Source organism: Danio rerio, chromosome 11, assembly GCF_049306965.1.
Source record: "Danio rerio strain Tuebingen ecotype United States chromosome 11, GRCz12tu, whole genome shotgun sequence".
Taxonomy (NCBI): Eukaryota; Metazoa; Chordata; class Actinopteri; order Cypriniformes; family Danionidae; genus Danio; species Danio rerio.
The window spans coordinates 38,058,273-38,079,878 of record NC_133186.1 but is presented as its reverse complement, the minus strand read 5'-3'; the positions used below and the strand labels follow the sequence as shown (position 1 = coordinate 38,079,878).

Genomic DNA, 21,606 nt, shown 5'->3' with positions numbered 1-21,606 from the left:
TGGGTTGAAAATTAGAAGTAGCATTTATTAAAAAACAATATATTAACCATTTTCTTTCCTTAGCATTTGTTTAAGAAATAGAAAGGTAATCAATATATCAACCCTTTTCTTTTAACGAAATTTGTATGTAGCATTTATTACTTTTTGAACAACTTTAGAAAGGAAATTGGTGTATCAACCATTTTATTTTTTAACATTTTTAATTAAATTAAATTTAGTTTAATTTGAAGGAAACTTAGATGTATCATTTATTAATTTTTAAACAACTTTAGAAAGCAAACATCGATAAATGAGCCTTTTTTGTTTCTTTTTTTTAATTTTTTAATTTTATTTTCATTATTTGTACTTTGAGCTTTACAAGTGAGCTTGTAAAGAAATCCCATGTGCTGACACATGCTCTGAAAAATGTGAGAGCGGCAGTAAATTCAAGCGCTACTGTAAATATACTGTCCTCTCTATGACAGTATAACTCATAACATCATAGAAGTCTGGAAATGTCATAGAAAAACAAATTGCTCTGTTTTGGAGATTTGTTATAGATGTAATTTCCAAATAGGTCTGTGTTGTCTGTGTGTGTGCTCACAGGTTTTGGCTGCTGTGGTTTCTGGTAAATTCTTACATGTGTCCCTTATAAGGTCTCTTTTTCTGATCCAGATTTCTGTGCATTTGTCAATCCTTTGGACCAAAAATTAAATAAAATAATTGCAGATTGTTATGGTGAAGTAATTTGAAAGAAGCGTAAATAAGAACATATATTGCGCAAAATGGTGTCAATGATTTCATTTTTATTGCAGTTTAAAACAAGCATTTTTTAATTGCAATTATATTACATTTTAAGACCTTTTTTCCCTTTTAATTACGTTTTAATATAATTTAATGTCTTGTGATATTTTTTTTCAGCAGCATCTAAGAAATCAGTAGGAATAAATGGAGATTAAGTGAATCAATTCTAGATTTAGGCAGTGTCTCGAATCACAATTTTGTCAGGAGAAAAAAAAAAGAATTAAATGTATAAATAAATTGATTAAATTGATTTTATTAATTAAATTAATAAATTGAATTTATTAATAATGAATTGTTTTCAGACTGTAGCTATGTAGCAAAGGTGGCAATTAAATTTATGCGCAAACCTGGAATATTGCATAAAAGGCTTACAAAAAACACAGCGTTTGAATTCAATGAGTCAAAGAGAACTAAAATCGTTCCTGATGAACTGGTGCCAAATATCAAAAAGACAGGCGGGATTTGCTACATTAGAGATGCTGAGTCTATTTCTTATTTTATAAATTGCAATGTGCAATGGCTATCGGAAATGCGAGACACTTTTTGGGACAGTTCTAGGTATAATAATATATTGATAATACTGACCCACTGTGATGACGACTTTGGCTGATGCATTATAAAATGACCAAAACAATTTTTCAGATGTTTTACAATGTGGTCGGACTGCTGGTTCGTCATTTTAATGCTTTTCCATACTGGAATGCATTCAGTAAATGTGTTTCCACCATAGTTCATCCACATTTTTTCTTATCGAATAAAACGTTTATCCTACCCTTTCCATCTAGCATTTTTTTATGAGAATAATCCAAAATGCTCATAAAAATAGGTGGATGCAAAATATTCCAGGAACCCTGCTCTCTGGGAAGCGTCTGTCGTTGTGGGACATCCTGAGACAGAGGAGCGAATGAAGGAGAAAAAAGACAGATTTGCAATTCCTGGGTTGGCAGGAGCAGCTGCATCCCGAAGGTGCCGTGAAATGATCTGGTTACCTCACCGTGGCTCGCACACAAAGGGACTTATGTCATAGTAAAATACTGTAGCGAGGCGTTTAAGTCTTTACAACTTGTTGGAGAAGTAAGACCATTATCAGTTTTTTTTTTGCGCCGCCTTGCACAATTCACACAGGTCATCTATCACCGTGAGCTTCCTGTCAGAGGTCATTTTGTTGAGCCAGGTGTATATGAATGATGTTTAGTGTTTGAGCTTTGCAGGAAATATTTTTTTCGTAAGAGGTCACAATAAGGTCTGTCAAGTTTGCCACCTTTGTATTGTTTTGTGTTGATGCTTACCAAAAGCAAATTTGACTTAATGCTTTATTTAAAAAAAAAAAATAGCTGCTTGTTCAAAGTACTTCTTTAAAATGAGCTCAAACAACACAATTCTTACGATTATTTTGGGACAACTTAATTGTTTTTTGTTCAATCCACTTAAAATTGTTATCATGAATGAATTGTGTGGAACCCAGCATTTTTGTACAGTATTTATTTTGATATGAAACAGTCACTTTTTACAAGCTGTTCAATTCCCAAATTATTATTTGTTTCTTTTTTTATTCTTTTTTTTTGATCCATTAAAAAGCAGAATAAGATGGTACTATACATATGTTTTATGCTCAGTAGATTACTCACTGTCATCTCAATTTTGCCACAGTCCATGTGAAGATTCTTTACTTGTATTTAATAAACTTCTGTGTATATAAAATTACCTTTGTAAGTTAAGATTTATAATTGCATTTCATATCCCAATAGGCCTGTCACAATAATCAATAAATCGATTTATTACACAACGCGTGGACATGATCTCAATAATTTTTGGTGATGCAATATACGTATATTGCCCATACATAAAAACCAATTCTAGCAACATTGTAGCTGATTACGCAACATATCTATCTCTATTGGAGGTGTCAAAAAACACTTTATTACTATGGTATGTTTTCATGTGGTTGTCTGACAACTGAAATAGATCTGGTACAAATACCGCAGCCTCTGGTACTTTTTATCTTCCACTTTTTATTTTAACTTTTATTATTATTTATTTAAGCATTTTACATTCTGATTCAAATGCCTGATTATTAAATTGTTAAAATGACTATAATTGAATAAAAATTTTCAATATGATGTGTTCTTTGGAAGAGTGTACTTGCATTATGATATTTTACTGTCATTTTTGCAATAAACAATGATGAGTGTCAGAAAATGGTCTTAAAATGACAATAATATTGTCTATCGCAATATATTTTGGTGCAATTTATCATACAAAAATAAATATTGTGACAGGCCTACATCCCAAATTCCAGTCTAGAAGTCTGCTCAGACATTTTACAAACCCATTAATTCCCAAATGGAAAAAAAATACTTCTATCTTCTTCTTCTTTCCTTTTTTGGCTAAATAGATTTGTTTAGTACATAAAAACATTTATGAAGTGTGCTTCATACAGGTGAGTGGGCTTGACAAACCACCTGTAGAAACTGTCAGTCTCTCTCTCTCTCTCTCTCTCTCTCAAAAAAAAAATTAGCACTCTTACTCTAGAACTCTATTCTCTGAGCAAAAACCAGTTCCTTTAAATAACTAGCACTTCTTGTGTGTATTGCCTCTTCTTGTTGAATTAAAAAAATCCCTCCTCAATTGTAAATGTTGTAAAAGTTAATATGCAGTGCTTTGGAAGATTATAACACATTTATTGTGCAGGTCTATAATTCAGAGTGTAGTTAATCATAAAGATGACACCTCCCCGATAATCATAACTCCAGAAGGCATGTGTTGTGTCAAGCGGCACAGACATGCTCAAGCTAAACTTTCCCAGAGGGGTCTGTACCGGGTTGCTGTGGTTTTGTCTGATACGCCCTACTTTACATGTGGCTTCCAGATGCACCGGTGAGGCCTGGTGTGGCCTGACAAGCATACATGCCTCAAAAACCCATATAATGACAGCTTTCCTTGAGTCTCTAAATATACACTACCTGACAAAAGTCTTGTCATCTATCCCAGTTGTAGCAACAAATAATAACTTGACCATTTGATCAAGTTATTATTGATCAACTTCTAGTTGATCATTTGGAAAAATGGCTGAATGTGGATTTCTCTGATGAATCATGTTAAACTTCATCCCAATCATAACAAATACAGCAGAAGGTCTATTTGTACTCGCACGGATTCAAGATTCTCATAGAAATCAGTCAAGTTTGGTGAAAGTAAAGTTATGGGTTAGATTCAGTATAGGGGGCATGCGAGAGATCTGAGAGAGAACAGAGTGGATGGCAACATCAACAGCCTGAGGTATCAAGACAATTGTGAAGCCCTTTACATCACAAACCAAAGGAGAGGGCAAATTCTTCAGCAGGATAGCACTCCTTCTCATACTTTCGCCTCCACAGCAAAGTTCCTGAAAGCAAAGAAGGTCAAGGTGCTCCAGTATTGGCCAGCCCAGTCACCAGGTGTAAACATTATTGAGCATGTCTGTGGGAAGATGAATGACAATGCATTGAAGATGAATCCAAAGAATCTTGATGAACTCATGGGAGTCCTGCAAGAACATTTTCTTTACCATTCCAGATGACTTTATTAATAAGTTATTTGAGTCATTGCAGAGATGTATGGATGCAGTCCTCCAAGCTCATGGGAGTCATACATAATATTATTCATTTTCCACTGCACCATGACTTTATATTCTATACTGGACATTATTTCTGTTAGGTGACAAGACTTTCATCTAAGCAAAGTCAGACCTTACCGTACTAATTAAAGAATTAAAATCAAGGTATGATCATATTTTATTTTGGTAAAATAAGCATAATCTAGAGGTCTTTGCCTTTTATAAGCCACTTCTGAGACCAAATGATCAACTACAAGTCAAGTTATTATTTGTTGTTCCTAAAACCTGAATAGACGGCAAAGACTAAACATTTTGGTCTTTTTATAAAACTCTTTGCCTCCTACACTCCCACACTCACACCCTCATAACCTATACTTCCCATAATCATTGCACTATTTTATATTTGCACATTTAAAAATTGCTCATATTCATAGCACTACGTTAAATTCATCTTGATATGTACACACCCACTGTACATTTGTAATTGTTCATAAATATGCATACTTCTGATTAGTAATAGCAACCTGTACATATATTCATCTATTATAAATCTGCTCATAGCTATTACAACCTGAATCTAATTTTCATAGTATCTCCATCTGTAAATATCACCATCATTTTTCTGTAACTGCACTTTATAACGTATACCTATATACTTGCTGCTATTGCACTCCTGGTTAGACATAAACTGCATTTTGTTGCTTTGTACTTGTGCATGTGTGATGAACTTTTTTTTTTGTACAGTATAGTGGATGACAACTCATGCAGCATTTGGGATACATTAAAATGCCCAAAAATGCCCATGTTTAATTTGTAAAATAAATATTTTGGGAAGTTCTTCTTTTCACAATTTTCAAACATGAAGAAGGAAAGGTGATAGCTATGATACGTGTTTCACTATAGTAACAAAAGATCCTGGGAGATTGTCTTTATTTCATTAGAGATGTGCCACTTTACTCAAAATTAATTGGTTTGAATTTTGTTTTTTTTAAAGCAGAGTGTAATCTTGGTTGGCCGTGTAGTGTAATGATATAATGTGATTAATGTGAAGCTTCCTTTATGATTCCTTAAAACCCAGAATTGGTGAAATCTTTAAAGTGTAACTGTTTAGCCAGCTAATCTAAGTATAGACCCCCGTTGTTCATTTTTGAGCAACAAACAATGTTTCATTACGTAAAGAATCAGCTTTGGTTTGGTTTCGGACTGAGGTCAGCAGATAGTCTTTTGATGACCACACTCTGCACAAAATTAGACTGCAATGCACAATCTTTCCAAGTATTTGAGAGTCTACTTTTGACCATAATCTAAAGTAATCTTATTTTTGTCTTTTATTCCTATCCTTCTTTAAGCCAAATGAAGCACTATCATCTTCTGGGTTGAGAGTTGTGGTTAATGCCAGATTCCTCACATCACTGTTTTTTATGTCCGCTTGTTCCGCTTGGTTTCCAGTAGTGTCTTGTAGGATTAGGATGGCTGTGGTTTTCTTGTGGTCATGTTGTAAGTATCTCTGAAGGGCAGCTGTAGGGAAGTTCACTCACTCTTCAGCACAGATGGAAATGCACAGGCACTGCTCCAAACCACAGTGAGTTGCCATTTAGGATTTGTTTATTTAGATTTAGTTTGTGCATTGTTAAAGATGGCATCAGATACATAATGTGTATGCGGTCTAACATGGTTGTATAAAATGAAAACCATTTTAATCATTCATTCATTTTCCTTCAGCTTAGTCCCATATTTATCAGGGGTCTCCAAAGTGGAATGAACCGCCAACTATTACGACATGTTTAACGCAGCGGATGGCCTTACAGCGCAACCCAGTACTGGGAAACTCCCATACACTTTCACATTCACACACGCACTCATACACTATGGCCAATTTAGTTCATCCAATTCACCAATAGTGCATGTCATTGGACTGTGGCGGAAACCGGAGCAAAAAAGTTTATGTAAAAATTGTATTTTTATTAATTTATTTCAACCCAAGCTCATTCTGGAAACGTAGCCGCGCGGACGTTTCTGGAGACCGCGATTTACGTGGCCGGAGGTACGTATGGCCGCGTTTATTTATTTTTGAGCGAACGCTGCGGGGCGGTGTGGCGCCGCTCCGCTCCTCCTCTTCGCACTCGCCGGCCGACGGCTCACCTCCGAGTGGAGGGCTTTCCCGATGCAACCAGTTTGTCCGCTTAGCTCACAGCGTTGCATCGGCGGAGCGGAGGCCCCGGAGGAGGAGCCGGCCGCGGGGACGACGACCGGGATCGAGTCCGGGGAACAGCGGTTGCAGAAATCAGGTAAGATGAAAAACAGAATCTGAAAAATAAGGGCGAGAACACGGCGGGATCCGAAAACGCGGTCAAAATCACAGACAAGGGCTTTTGCTTTTTTTTTTTTTTTTCTAGGCGGCTTTTGCAAACCGTCGCTCGGGTTTAGGGAAGGAGGAGGAGGAAGAGAAGGGGGGCCGGGTAGGCCGATCCAGCGGCTTTGCGCGCGAGAACGGCGCGGGCGCAATCGGCGCGCGCTCCCGAGAGGCGTCCGAGACGCAAAAAAGCGCACACAGCGGCCTCTCGCGGATCTGCAAAAACAAAAACCGCTCTAATACGTACCTCCCGGGACGTATCTCGCGGTCCGCAGAAACGTCCGCGGGGCTACGTTTCCACAATGAGCCCGGGTTCATTTATTTTTAAGTGCTAATGGTTTTAACAATGAAAGTTTTTTATTCTCAAGTTTTTAAATGTAAAAAATTCTGGTAAATATTCTGTTCATTATTTAAAAAAATCTGAATGCTGAAGATTCTGTGTTCAGACACTAAATATTCTTTGATAAATTTTGTTGAAATTCAGGGAGTTCTGAATGCTAAAGATTGTATGTGGCGATTATAAATATTTCAGGTGGTTAAAACAATTTTGGTCACACTTTACAGTAAACTTTCTTTAGTTAATGTCAGTTAATGTATTTGCTAACATTAACTAATTATGAACAATTGTTGTACAGCAGTTATTAATCATAGTTCAACATTAACTAATGCATTATTAACATCCAAAGTCATGCTTGTTAACTTTAATCTACTGTGAGTTAGCATGAACTAACAATAAACAGCTTTATTTTTATTAATAATGTTAACTAAAATGAACAAACATTGTAATGTGTTGTTCATTTTTTTGTCCATGCTAGTGGATGCAATAGCTAAGATTAATTTATACAACCATATTGCAAAGTGTTTTGAATTGCTATAAAGATTAAGGATTCTCAATCCGATACAGTGCTCACTCAGCATAAATGAGTACACCCTTCACAGATCTCTCTTTTTTTATTAGAATATGCAAGAGGGCATCAAATATGCACAAATTGGGATCACATACAAAGAGAACAAAACAACTAAAAACTGATGAAAAAACAAAACCACCATAAAAATACAGTCAGGTACAGACATGTTTGTGTGTGTGTGTGTATATAAAGGTAACTAATGCAGAGTTCAGACTGCATGATTTTTGCTCCGAATTTGACTCAGCGACAGTTTTGAGAAATGGCTGACAAATGCCTGAAATAACAGGCAAATCGGTGCTCGTGAACGTGAGTGACAATCACATAGTATGAATCTGAGACAATCGCCGATGAGTCTTCGATGCCTGTGAGATATTTGGCATGCTAAATATCTGGAACTGTCGTGTGAAATGAGTTTTGACTGAAAATAACATTGGCGATCATCTACAGCCAATGAGAGAGGCATTCGCTTGTGTGTGTGTGTGTGTGTGTGTACTTGCAGGCCAGCGGGAGGTTGAGGGAGAAGTTAAAAGCGTTATTTTCAGTTTAAATGAGAAATTAAGGAAAAATAGTGGAGGTTTGACAGGAGCACCCATGTCTGTTTGACGTTTCATACAGAAAGTAAAAAAAAAAAAAGAAAGTTGAGGAGAAATCGCTAATTCCCTTTAAACCCAGGTGAGCAAATATGTACATTTTCTACCCCATTAAAGGCTTCTTTCTTGTTTTGCAGTTATTAACAAAAGATATACTACGTGTTTCTGGATCTGTGTTTTTGGATGTAGTTTGGACAAAGTTGTCGGCGATTCATCCTATTGTAATGTCATGCAAAGTAAAAGCCCCTTTCGCCGATCCATCTTGCAGTGTAAACAAATCAGCGACGAAATGCTAGCCCAGATAGTCATGCAGTGTGAAAGCATCTGTGACATGACAACTTTGAAAATCATGCAGTCTGAACTCGGCATAAGTGGACTTGTCAGAGTACATACATAAGAGAAAAAGAGAAAAAAAGATATATAATATATATAACAGTCAAAAAATAAAGCAAATCAGATATAAATAAAACATTGATAGAGAGAGACCAATCAGTGGTGAGGAGTGACAACAATGAAAGCAATGTATTGATAGTAATAATGACAGTAAAAAGAAAAAAGGACAACAGTAATAACACTGACAACAGCAATAATAATAATTACAACAAATATTAAAGCTACTACTACTATATACTACTACAGAAATTACTAATGCTACTAATACTACTTCTGCTGCTACTGCTACTACTACAGCCATAACAATGACTATTACTAGAATGTCTCCTATTCAACTACAACGACTACTACTACTGCTAAAACAAGGTCTACTACAACTGATACTCCTACCACAACATCTACTACTACTACAACATCTACTACTACTACTGATACTATACACCAATGATGACGACTACTACTACTAGAAGCCGATCACTTTTTTAAAAGAATGTTGTCTATACAATGCTTTACATGAATATATTTGTACATATACTCTACATTATATAATACCGAAGCCAAAACTGGAACTAATCTACTCGGAAAAAAGATATTCATTGGATTTACTAAAGGTAACTGGTTGCAAACAATTTATATGGGTTGAATTTAAACAAACATATTTGTTTGTTTAAAGTTGTACATTATTGAAATTAAATTCGGCTCACATCATGTTTCCTACCACTTTCCTTTTAAAACAATGGTAAATCCAGTGAATCATTTTTTTTAGTGTAACAAAGAAAAAACTTAAGATAAGAGTCCAAAAATGAATACACCAAACTTTTTATGTTGTGGAAAAATATTAAATTAAATTTTAAAAGCATTAAAAATCCGAAAAAAACATTAAAAAACATGAAATCTGTATTTTTATTGCTATAGTTTGAATTTAAATGTATTATCTTTCTATTTCCAAAATGTTCATTGTTAAACTCTTATTTTTTAAATAGATATGTCTGTTTAATTCACAAAATGTTTGTTTTCAAAAGGCCGTGTACTCATTTATGCGGATCTTTGTATGAGTGGGGAGATCTGGTAGTTCACTTGATGAAGATGATTCGTTGATAGAAAGTGCATCTGAGCCCTACTTTAGACATCTAACCTCTCAAGCTCGGCACATCACGCTGGGCCAGGTGTTTTCATCTTATTTCCCAAGATGCTTGTTCAGTGGAGAAGTCGGATGTCTCTAGCAGCAAGAACGCACTTCGGGGTTTTCCACTCTTAAGAACGCACCTCTGATCTCTTCCACAGCCTTCAGAGATGCTCGCCTTTTTAGAAAGAAGTAAAATAAAGGGAAAAAAATCATATCCAGACTACAGAGGGAGAGGAGATCTGTAGATGCTGCAGTCTTTCATCATGGGCTCAAGGAAGCATGTGAAGAAAGCAGGGGTTGTTGTTTTGTGTCTTGCTGAGATTGTGCTGTTTGGCCACTGGAGGTTTGGGGAACTATAGGAATCGGACGAGATTGGGATGCTGGTGGGATTCAAACAGTAGAGTTCCTTTTGGTCTAGACAGTACTCGGAAGAACTGGAGTCAAGTAATGTGTAGATGAGATGAACATATCACACACTCAAAATAATATTTTTTCTACTTGTTCTAACTACCTATTAAAAATGAGCTTAAACAACAGAATTCTTGAGTTTGCTTTTGGGAAATATTAATAGTTTTATGTTCAATCAACTTAAATTTGTAAAACAATTAAGTTAACTTTATTGATTTGCGTTGGGAGGACATGAAGGGGTTGTGTGGAACCCAGTATTTTTTTTATAGTGAGTGCAGGCGCATGTTTTCTGTTAAAGTTATTGGTTAAAGATTAAAGTTAAAGATTTTAAATACTAAAGCTTGAATGTTGTGATTATTTGAAAAATGGTGAACGTTCAAAATATAAAATTCAAAGAACTCTAATGTTAAATATTTTAATGGATAAAAATCTAAATAATTGAATGCTAATGATTCTAAATGTTTTTTAAAAATTACATTACAAGATCATTAAGATCATGAATTCTGATTAATCTAAAATGTAAAGACTCAAAAGATATGAATGCTGAAGATTCAGAATGTTAAGATTGCAATGCCAAATTTTTATTAATACTTATGATTGTTTTAGCAGAATGATGATTCTAAATGGTGAAGATGCAAAAGATTGTAATGCTAAAGTTCCTAAAAGTTAAAAAAAAGTGTACAAAATAATATAAAAAAATGAATGATCACTTTACAATAAGGTTTCATTAGTTAATATTTGTTACTAACATGAACTAAAAAGAACAATACCAGTACAGCATTTAATAATCACTGTAAAAAAGGCTGGCCTCCAAACAATCCCTCTGTTGTCCCAACACAAATCAATTAAGGTAACTAAATCTTTTCTTTTTTTTTTACAACTTTTAGTGACTTATACAAAAATATTTAAGTTGTTGCCCCAAAAAGAATCAAACTTGTTGATTTAACTCATTCCCTCATTTAAGTTTTAACAAAATATTTAGTTTAAACATTAGCAAAAGTCTTTTTTTTGTGATCACGGCTCAACATTTACTAATGCATTATTGTAATCTAAATGCATGCTTGTTAACATTCATTAACACTTTAACCAGTCAGTTCGAATGTTATCACTCGATTGAATGGGTGTTATCAGTGGTTATCAGCTGATAGATATGGGCCAGTAGGGGACTTCTGCGCCTACTAGTAGGTTTAGAAGGCTGTTATCATCCATCCACATGGTTATTCAGCTAAAGATCACATACGGCTGCGGCTGGAACAAACCCCGTGGATCATGGAAACAAACACATACGACACATGCTGTGCATGGTCTCACCCATTCATCGAGTCTCACAGCTTGGCAGGTCTGCCTTGCTTTCAGAAAGTACGTGTATGAATAATCTAGAAGCAGGGTCTTCTCATAGGAAAAGATCACTCTGCTATGAATAATAATGAGAAACCGACGCATCATCACTCCACTAGCAGATTCACACTACGTCAAAGATTTTAAAAATTATTTTAAAAATGGAAGATGAAATTAGCTTACAAAAGCTCAAAATTACCCATTTTTTTCCACATTTAAAGCCGACAGGTGCTAACTTTGTCTTAACTGATGCTCAACACACACAAATCTATTAAAATTTGTAGTACTCCAGGGTGTCCTGAACCTTTTTTAAAAAAATGAGTAGATGTATAAGGAATCATCTTCATATCTCATCATCTTAATATTTTATTTCAGTGTAGGGCTGAATGGTATTGGAAAAATGTAACAATTCGATGTTTTGTTAATCTGCGATTTATATTGTGATACATTTCACCAGATGACTTGAATATCTCTGTTTGGAAATAATTCATAATTGTAGATTGATTGTGATGATTTTGTAGGGAGGTGCATCTGCAAATGATAAGTTATAATCCAGACTCAACATTGCACATCCTTGAATTTGAATGATCACATTGCAGCATATTGATACTGAAATGATATACTGTGCAGCTCTAGCTACCGTATAATATGACATCTTCATTTGTCAACTGCTTTCTGAGGCACATCCATCAAAAATGTGAACTCGTTGTTTTTTACAGTTGATCCAGCTGAGACTTCTAGAAAAGGGAATTTTAGATACTAGATTTCAGCAGGTTGACTGATTTCCTATAGGTCAAATGATTCACTTCACCAGACCCACCTGTCTCCGCAGCCAGTTAACCCATCCCCTTGACCCCCAAACAAATACTTGGTTCACCTTTTTTATCGCCCCTTTGCTCTGACGTCAAATCAGAGAACAGGAGATGGAGAATGAGAGCTGCTAAAGAGGGAGAAACGGGAGGAGAGAGAGAGTGAAAGAAGGTGCCTTTGTGTAAAAGTAGACAGAATATCCATCGTCTTGCATGATAAAAATCGACCAAATCTAGCTCTTGTTACAGGAAGTAGAATCCAGCTGAAGAGTTACTGAACATGGTAATCTGAGACGTGAGAAAAGAAGAACTTGAGGCTCTTGTGTTTGATATGTTTTTTCTTCTTAAAAATATGGAATCTATCTATATACAGTGTTGGGAAAAGTTACTTTAGAAAGTAATGCATTACAATAATGAGTTACTTCCCAAAAATGTAACTAGTTGTGCTACTTTTAATGATAAGTAATTTTTTTACTGTACTTTTGAGTTATTCTTTCATTTTCTAGTCGGCTTAGTTCCTTTATTAATCCGGGTTTGCCACAGCGGAATGAACCGCCAACTTATCCAGCAAGTGTTTGCGCAGCGGATGCCCTTCTTGCCGCAACCTATCTCTGGGAAACATTTACACACACACACACACTCATACACTACGGACAATTTAGCTTACCCCAATTCACCTGTACCACATGTCTTTGGACTGTGGGGGAAACCGGACCACCCGGAGGAAACCCACGCGAAGGCAGGGAGAACATGCAAACTCCACACAGAAACGCCAACTGAGCCGAGGTTGAACCAGCGTCCCAGCTACCATCTTGCTGTGAGGCAACAGCACTACCTACTGCGCCACTGCCTCGCCTACTTTTGAGTTACTTTTGCTTTAATTTTTCTGACCTGGCTGAGGCTTGATCTCTTTCAGAACTTGCAGTGGGGGTAGTTCTTCTATTTTTAACAGGATACCTCTGGGATGTCACACTGTATAACCTTTATTTACTTAAAACACACATATAAAAAATAATAATGTTGGACAATATAATCTTTGTAGAACATCCTGACCTCAGAGCTCCCCATGCCTTATTTACAGATTAATGAAAGTTTAAAGCAATTTGTTTGCTACCTTTTCTTCGATGGTGTCACAATCAACTGCAATCTAGTCCATACAGATTACTGGAGAACCACAAATCTGCCTCCAAAAGAACTGCAAATCCCATATTATCTGTTCACACAAAGCGACAACTCCCTGCTCTCCCTCAGGAAGCCCATACGGAAATAACTGTAACTGCAATTCATCGAAATTCAGCTAGTCCTGGTTCCATTTGGAGCAAATTTCAATTGAGCCCACTGTTAGAATTGCCAACTTTACAACAGAAAAAGGTATTTACAGCTTGGTACAACAAATGATTTTGGTTCATATAGCTAATATTACTCTTAATGACAACTGTGAGGGGGTGAATTTTTTATAACTCTTGTTTCCTTTATGTTATATTAGGTTATATTAAGTTTGCATTATTAAGGGCCTCAGCTGACTGCACCCACTGATTGCACACACACAGATGGAAGCTCATCACGGACGCATTCTAGGACTAGTTATACAGCTCACACACACACACAACACAGTCTTGTTGGTGTTTATCTCCGGTATAATTTTTAAGCATTTATCCAGTCTAGTCTTTCGCTGTATCAATCCTTACCCTGTTTTACATGTCTTTATTCCTAGCTGCCTAGCCTGACTATTTGCCTGTTTAGACTACGACTTTGGATTTCCTGTATGGTTCGGTGTTGACCATTTCCTCCATGACCTATACCCTGTTTATTAAAGTACTGCACGTGGATCCTCAACTCCATTGTCCAGCATCCTAATGTTATAGATGCGTTCAAAATAATGAGAATACTTCCATCGCAGAAATGTGAGGTCAGTTGGCATTTCTGTGTGGATTTTGCATGTTTTCCCTTTGTTGGTGTGGATTTCCTCCAGGTGCTCAGGTTTTCTCCCCATCCAAATACATGCGCTATAGGTGAATTGGGTAAGCTAAATTGGGTGTAGTGTATTTGTCTGAATGCAAGAGCTTATGGGTGTTTCCAGTGTTGGGTTGTGGCTGGAAGGGCATCCGCTGAGTAAAACATTTGTTGGATAAGTTGGTGGTTCATTCCACTGTGGTGACCCCTGATGATTATATTATATTATATTATATTATATTATATTATATTATATTATATTATATTATATTATATTATATTATATTATATTATATTATATTATATTATATTATATTATCAGATTATATTATATTATCAGATTATATTATATTATCTTATATTATATTATATTATATTATATTATCAGATTATGTTATATTATATTATATTATATTATATTATATTATATTATATTACATTATATTATATTATAATATATTATATTATATTATAATATATTGTATTTTATTATATTATATTATATCAGATTATGTCAGATATGAGTTTTAGTTTTTGTGATATTAAACTTTTTAAAATGTATGTAAAAAAAGTTGAGCAAAACTAAAGTTGAAATTCGCAAACTAAATGATTTCTAATATAATTTTCGCTTCATAACAGATATTACCATGATATCAAGCTTAAAAAGCATACTTTTCTTTTTCATCTGTACTTCTACTTTTTCTACCTATGATTTGATTTCTACACTGTAAAAGATCCTGGTTCCCTTAAATTTTTAAGTTGAATCAAATTAACCTTATAAGTCCATTGAACTTTTATTATGTTAAACTGGCTTGAGTAACTTATAAAATTAAGTTAGAACATGATTAACTTAGTTTAATAAGTTACAGTGACCTAAAAACATATGCTGTCAGGATTAATTGATCATATAATATTTTACAGTGTACTATTTCTTTAATCAAACAAAACTTTACAACAAATATTTTAAGATTTAAAATGGATGCATTTATTTTTGACCTGACTCAAATATAAAATTTTTGTGATCATTTACTCACCCTTGTTTTAAATCTTTGAGTTTTTTTTTTTTTTTTTTTTTACTTTTTTTGAGAAGATATTTAGAAAATTGTTAGCATTTTAAGCATTGCAAGCATTGTAAAGCACTGTAAGCATTGTCGTCTGTATTAGTTTTTCCATCTATAGAAGTAAATGGTTACATGTTTTCAGCTTTCTTCAAAATATATATTTTTGTTCAACAAAAGAAAAACTTTTAAATGTTAGGAACCACATGGGGGGTGGAGGGGGCGGGGGGGGGGGTGAATAGCATCAATTTTAATTTCTGAGTAAACTATCTCTTTAACATACTTGCATAAATCATATTTTCATATTCATATGGCCTGTTAATTTAATCCATTCAAAGGAACGTTTTAGATTTTTGTTTCTGAATGCTTTCTGAGCATCTCATTGATATTTTTATCAGTCCGCACTGGACATCTTCCGCATTTCACAGTCCATCAACACAAAGCTGTGATTCGGATGGCTGAAACATCATCTCCATTCATCTGCAGGTTTCCAAGTTATCCACATCTGAAGAGAGCCAGGCTGGTGACGGATCAATGCCGTTCTGTGTCAACGCTCTATACCCTGTTCCCTGTCAGCCTGCATAAAGAGTCACTTGAGAGGCATGAAAGTCCAGGAGAGATCAGGAGGCAGGAAATAATCGAAGGTAAGGGGCACAACCTTTTCTAAAACCGCCAAGACTGTTACCTCTGACATTCACCAAGCAGGTTTGGCCTAGAGATCACTTAACCTGCCAGAAAAGGGTCTGCCTATGGATGTTAATAAAGCAACGATCATTTGCATTGATGCCGAGTGATGTGGTTTATCGTGAAAAGGCTGGCATCTGTCATCGAGAAGCTTTCGTGACACTGAAAAATCCCAGTGCACCACACTATTGACTGATTTCCCACATTCACAGAGGCAACATTGACAAAACCAAGACTTCTGTGGGATATACAGGCTGCAGGAATGAGAAATATACATACGCAATCAAGCAAATGAACCTTTGGGTAGAAGTAAACAACCTGCGGTTACTGTATTGGAGAGTTTGTTGAGGCAGGTTAAACAAACGTCGCTTCGAATCTACAACATCTGGACGTTCAGAAATGCTCTGAGATTCTTGAGTGGTATTTTTAAAAAGCCACATTTTCATGAAGCAAAGCAGCCAGGTATAAATTCGCTCAAACAGTAAGTGGAGTAATTAGTAGTTTATTGAATTGAACCCGTTTGACCCGAGTCAGCATTATCTGAAGTCATTTGTTGTTGTAGTATCGCTAATGGTCTTCAATTACGGAGGAAAAAATTGTGTTATTGGGGGGTTTGTGTGTGAAACTGTTCAGTTGAAACATGTGTAATGGGTTAAAGCAGAGAAAGACGACTTTCAATTGTAGGCATGTAACCTGATTCAGTCTTTTGAGAACGTTTGCCATGCTTGTGTGGTTTTTATAGAAGCAAAGGACGATTTGAGTCCCATACAGCTATAGAGTTAAAGTTTGTGTTGGCTAACAGCTGGGTGTATGCATTTCCTCAGTACCCTCACAAATTGATGTACTAAATTGCATGTACGAAACACACCAGGGCATGCTAACAATGACTTTTATACACTGCACGGCTAATAAATTTATTTATTTATTTATTTATTATTTGTTGTCAGTTCAATTTGATAGTGTGATAGATTACATCCATGTGACTTTACAAGAGTGGCTGTTTATCTTTGTTTCTAGATTAGGGTTGCATGAAGTTTTTTAGATGTTATTATCAATATAAGTTAGTGCTCACCAAAACAGTGACAATATTTGTGTTTATAAGATGTAATACCAATATAAACATGTTAAGCTTGTAGTTTGTCACTTCCACCTAAATAAATCAAGGGTTTTATTCACACCACCTTAAACTTCTGTTTCTCATCAAATCTTGACCAATCAAATGCTTTTAAGTCTCCGACATGCCTCGCCCTCTTCAAGACGCTCCTCATTTGATTTACATTTGATGTGCTTGAGCTCAACCACTTTCACTGGCAGAGCTGTAATAAAAACTAAATATTATTGGCTGTTTTTTTTTAAAGGGGAGGAGCTACTCTGTCCCACCCTCTTCATGTTTCGGTTGAGATTACGTCAAACTTTAAAATGCATCTTAAATATGTCTTTTCCATTGTAAATGCACTCTAAAGCATGCGTTGTGATAAAGAATGCTTTTATTCTATTTAGATAATTTTTTTTCATAATATGTATTTATTCTGTCTCAATATGAGATTGCATTTTGCTAAATCTTTTAAAAAATATATTTCAACATTTAACGCATAAAAATGTGAAAATATGCCATCTACTCCTTAATTGCAGTCTTACAATTCTACGATCATTTTTTTTATTTAAAAATTTTAGGTCAAATGATTACACTTTGGATGTATTAGTCTTCTAACGGTCACACAATACAGTTTTGCATTCCAGATAAACATGCAAATGAATAAAAGTCAATTGAATAGATTGCAGCTTCAGCTGTGGAAGAGTAAGGGGCTGTTTATATATTGCGTCTAAAAAAGCATGTGAAAAGTGCAAGGTGCCTTGCTTCGTTCCCCATTTTCAACGCCCATGTCACGACTGTCGTTGCTAGATTTTCATTAACCATTTTCTCAGAGCATGACAAACTGACAAACTATTTCTACAGGTTTGATACAAGTTTTATTTATGGAGAAAAGGAAAGAGCACTGCAGTGTTTGGGTGCTCTGAGGTAATTTGTCTACCCTTATTACTGAAATATGTATATTCCATTTAAAGTTTGAACCCAGCAAGCATAGGACGTCAACATGGCGTTTGATGTTGTACCCCAACATCATGGGATGTTACATTTTGATTGGAATTCACACCTCTCTAAAATTCTCATTTGTCAGCTGATATGCATTGCAGATAAAGTTTTGATTTTTCTTGCCTAATAGAGCATCGCATTTGCAAACTCTTGTTTTCCCTTCATATCTTTGCATTCCACCATCTCCATTGAAATCAATATTTTCACCATGCTCTCTGATGCAGCATAAACTCTAGACGGCCCAAAAATCCATCTGAGCCTGGACAAAGCTATACATCACCATTAATAAGTTTAACAGACCTGCAACTTAACGCCTCCCTTCACCTACGTAATTAAGACAAAGTGTTCCCACCCTTACCTGAGTATAATGATGGGAAGCCCTTCGTTAGCTATAAGAGGGCATGGCTCTTCTGTATGTGTGTGTGTGTGTGTGTGTGTGTGTGTTTGGGAGCCCATAATTTATGATGTACGTTTCGGCATGGCGCCCCATCTTTCTCCGGAGCTGGCCTCCTCTCAAGTTTGGCTGTTTTATATGCCGTAGAGGGGGGCACGAGGCCAGGCACTCTTCACCGTGGGAAAGAGGAGCAGTCGTCAGGCCGCGGTGGGGTTTTTAACAATGCATTGTTGAGGGGAGCATGAGGTGGCGAGCACTGGGCCCCAGGAGGCCCCTTCTCATTTGTAACCTGAGTTGATTTGGTCATTAAAGTGGACCTCGTTCAAACCTGGCTTGGTTAGAGTATCTCTCGATCTGGTTCTCAAACATTATACAGGTAGGTATAAGTGTAGTGTAGGGACCTGGTGTGATCTCAGATACATCAGGATTATAATTATGGTTTAAAAAGATAAGAGCTTATTTTGGAGCAGTTTAATTGCCTCAATGCTTATTGTTCTGCATTTTGTTAGAAGAAATGGGCAGACACACCACACTTTTTATTCTATTGACCTCTATTTATACGCAAGCTCGTAGTTCCTTTGTCATACATTTGCATATGTGAATATTTCATTGTGAACTTGGCATGCAAATGTATGTCATGTGTAATTGTGAGCAAAAGAAGATAGATATGTATCTTATTTTTGATTAAGTATGCAAACTTTTAATCTTTAATTAGGGATGCACCGATATGGATTTTTTTGGCGATATTGATAACCGATAACTGATAGATTTGCATGCCGATAGCCGATATACTATAGCTGATAAATATAAATATTTCAAAATGTTAAATTTGTATACATTAAACAACTGATTTTATTTTAAAAACTTCATAAACATTTGAACTGATCTGATGAACTGAATAGCCTCTTCCTCAATTTGAAAAAAAGCAATAATTTCTAAATTGCTAGGTGATTATATACAGTTGAAGTCAGAATCATTAGCCCCCTTAAATTTTTTTCTTTCTTAAATATTTCCCAAATGATGTTTAACAGAGCAAGGAAGTTTTCACAGTATGTCTGATATTTTTTTCTTCTGAAGAAAGTCTTTTGTTTTATTTTGGCTAGAATAAAAGCAATTTAAATTTGTTTTTAAACCAATTTAAGGTCAAAATTATTAGCCCCTTTAAGCTATATACTTTTTCGATAGTCTAATGAATAAACCATCATTATACAATAACTTGCCTAATTATCCTAACCTGCCTAGTTAACCTAAGTAACCTTGTTAAGCCTTTAAATGTCATTTTAAGCTGTATAGAAGTGTCTTAAAAATATGTAATAAAACATTTTTACTCTCATCATGACAAAGATTAAACAAATCAGTTATTAGAAATGAGTTATTAAACCTATAATGTTTAGAAATGTGCTGAAAAAAATCTCTCCATTAAACAGAAATTGGCAAAAAAAATAAACAGCGGGGCTAATAATTCTGACTTCAACTGTAGACATATTCATGGTTTCACATAAATACATAATTGATTTCCTTTTATTTACATATCAAATTGACATGCAGCTTCACTGTTGAATAAAAATAATAAGTTAAATAACAAAACAGGATTTAATTAACAGACAAGTAAAAAATATAAAATTTACATAAAATGAAAATAAAAAAAACAAAAAATGGAAACCAGCTCAAATGTTGTTGAACCTATAACCAACAATAAAGACCTGGTTTTGAGAGGTTAGTAGGGCCCATTAACCAACCCAAGCAACCTTAACATTAATGAAATGCATTGATTAAAAAACAAACATTAAACAAACAAAAAAACAGAAATTTAAATGAAAACAATTATTGTGCTGGCCAGGGAACAGAACAAAACTAGGGTTATAAGCCATTTCATGCAAATGTCAAATTTGCCATGACAAAAATTTTTTTGACAAAAAAAGTTTTCACCAAAATAGCAAAACCGTTTCTAAGTTTTTTTTTTATGTAAGCAGGTATTGAACAGTACTTAAAAAATACTCAGAATTGTGTCTGTCTGTTTTTTTAAACAATTATGTTTGATTTACCAAAGTTACACAAGTGCCAATTTCACATACTTTACATCCATAACCAAGCTTTTCCCTCATAACTGCAAAAATGTAAAATAAAATAAAATCAGCCATTTTTGCTTTATAGTGAGCAACTCTTATCCTTTTGATCATTTCTTTTGGGTTGTGCAGTTTAATTCACAGAATTTCTACTTTCAAGTGTTCACACTTAGCTGATGATTGGTAATACACTTGTTTGGCATGCTGTCCTGGGAGAGAGCCCTGAGCTCATAAGATCCTTGAGCCCAGGGCTCCCTCTCATTAGCAGGGTGGGAGGTGTGTTTAAGCTCAGGTAGGTCTTGATGAACTTCCCCGACTTACTACTGGCTAATGGCAGATATAGGGATGTCTAAGAAAAGATACACTGCTTGCTAAGAGCTTGACTATGATGCCAATTTGGTATGTTCAATTTACTTAGGTTGCATGTTTTTGGACTGTGGGAGGAAACTGGAGAACCCGGGGGAAAACCCACGCGAGCACAGGGAGAATGAGCAAACTCCACAGAGAAATGTTGACTGGTTTATTGGGGACTTTAAACGATTAGAGTCACTTTTGCTGTGAAGCAACAGTGCTAATCACTGGGCCACCATATCGCCTCTCTAGAAAGGAGGGGGAGTAGGGGTGAGTGGAAGAGATTCTTCAAGATGAAGATACTGAGATAAGAAACTGGTTGTTTATAGTAAGTTGGGAATCATCTAATTGGTGAATCGATCTTAAGCTAAAGCGGGACCGGCTGTGGACAATCATAAGCATGTGATCCTCTCGAAATTAGTTTATAGATAAACTTCACAAAGTATGTTGTATACTGCAAACTCACTGACTTTTTTGGTCACATCCATGTTTATTTCCCTCATTTGAAATCTAAAAAATGTTTACATGAAAAGATAGTTTTAACTCTGTGGTTAGTTGTTTTGGAAAATATAAACAGATGTTTCAATATAAGGTTAACATATACTTTATCTGTAAATTTATCTTTGGAGTTTTTACTGCAAATCTCACAACCATAACGCTGGAATTGCTCTTGTGCAATATTTATTTCTACTAATGCCAACT

General features: G+C 35.3%; 1 long non-coding RNA gene across 2 annotated transcripts in view; it reads left to right on the top strand.

Annotated features, from left to right (window-relative positions):
* Window positions 1-21,606, top strand: part of LOC141376652 (uncharacterized) — an 86,958-nt gene that overhangs the window by 46,577 nt on the left and 18,775 nt on the right. Inside the window, exon 3 of one of the 2 annotated variants that reach the window (XR_012387280.1) lies at window positions 15,801-15,958. This is a non-coding gene — a long non-coding RNA (uncharacterized lncRNA). Of the gene's footprint in view, window positions 1-15,800; window positions 17,183-21,606 lie in introns of those variants that run through there. The other variant, XR_012387279.1, reaches the window with a different exon arrangement.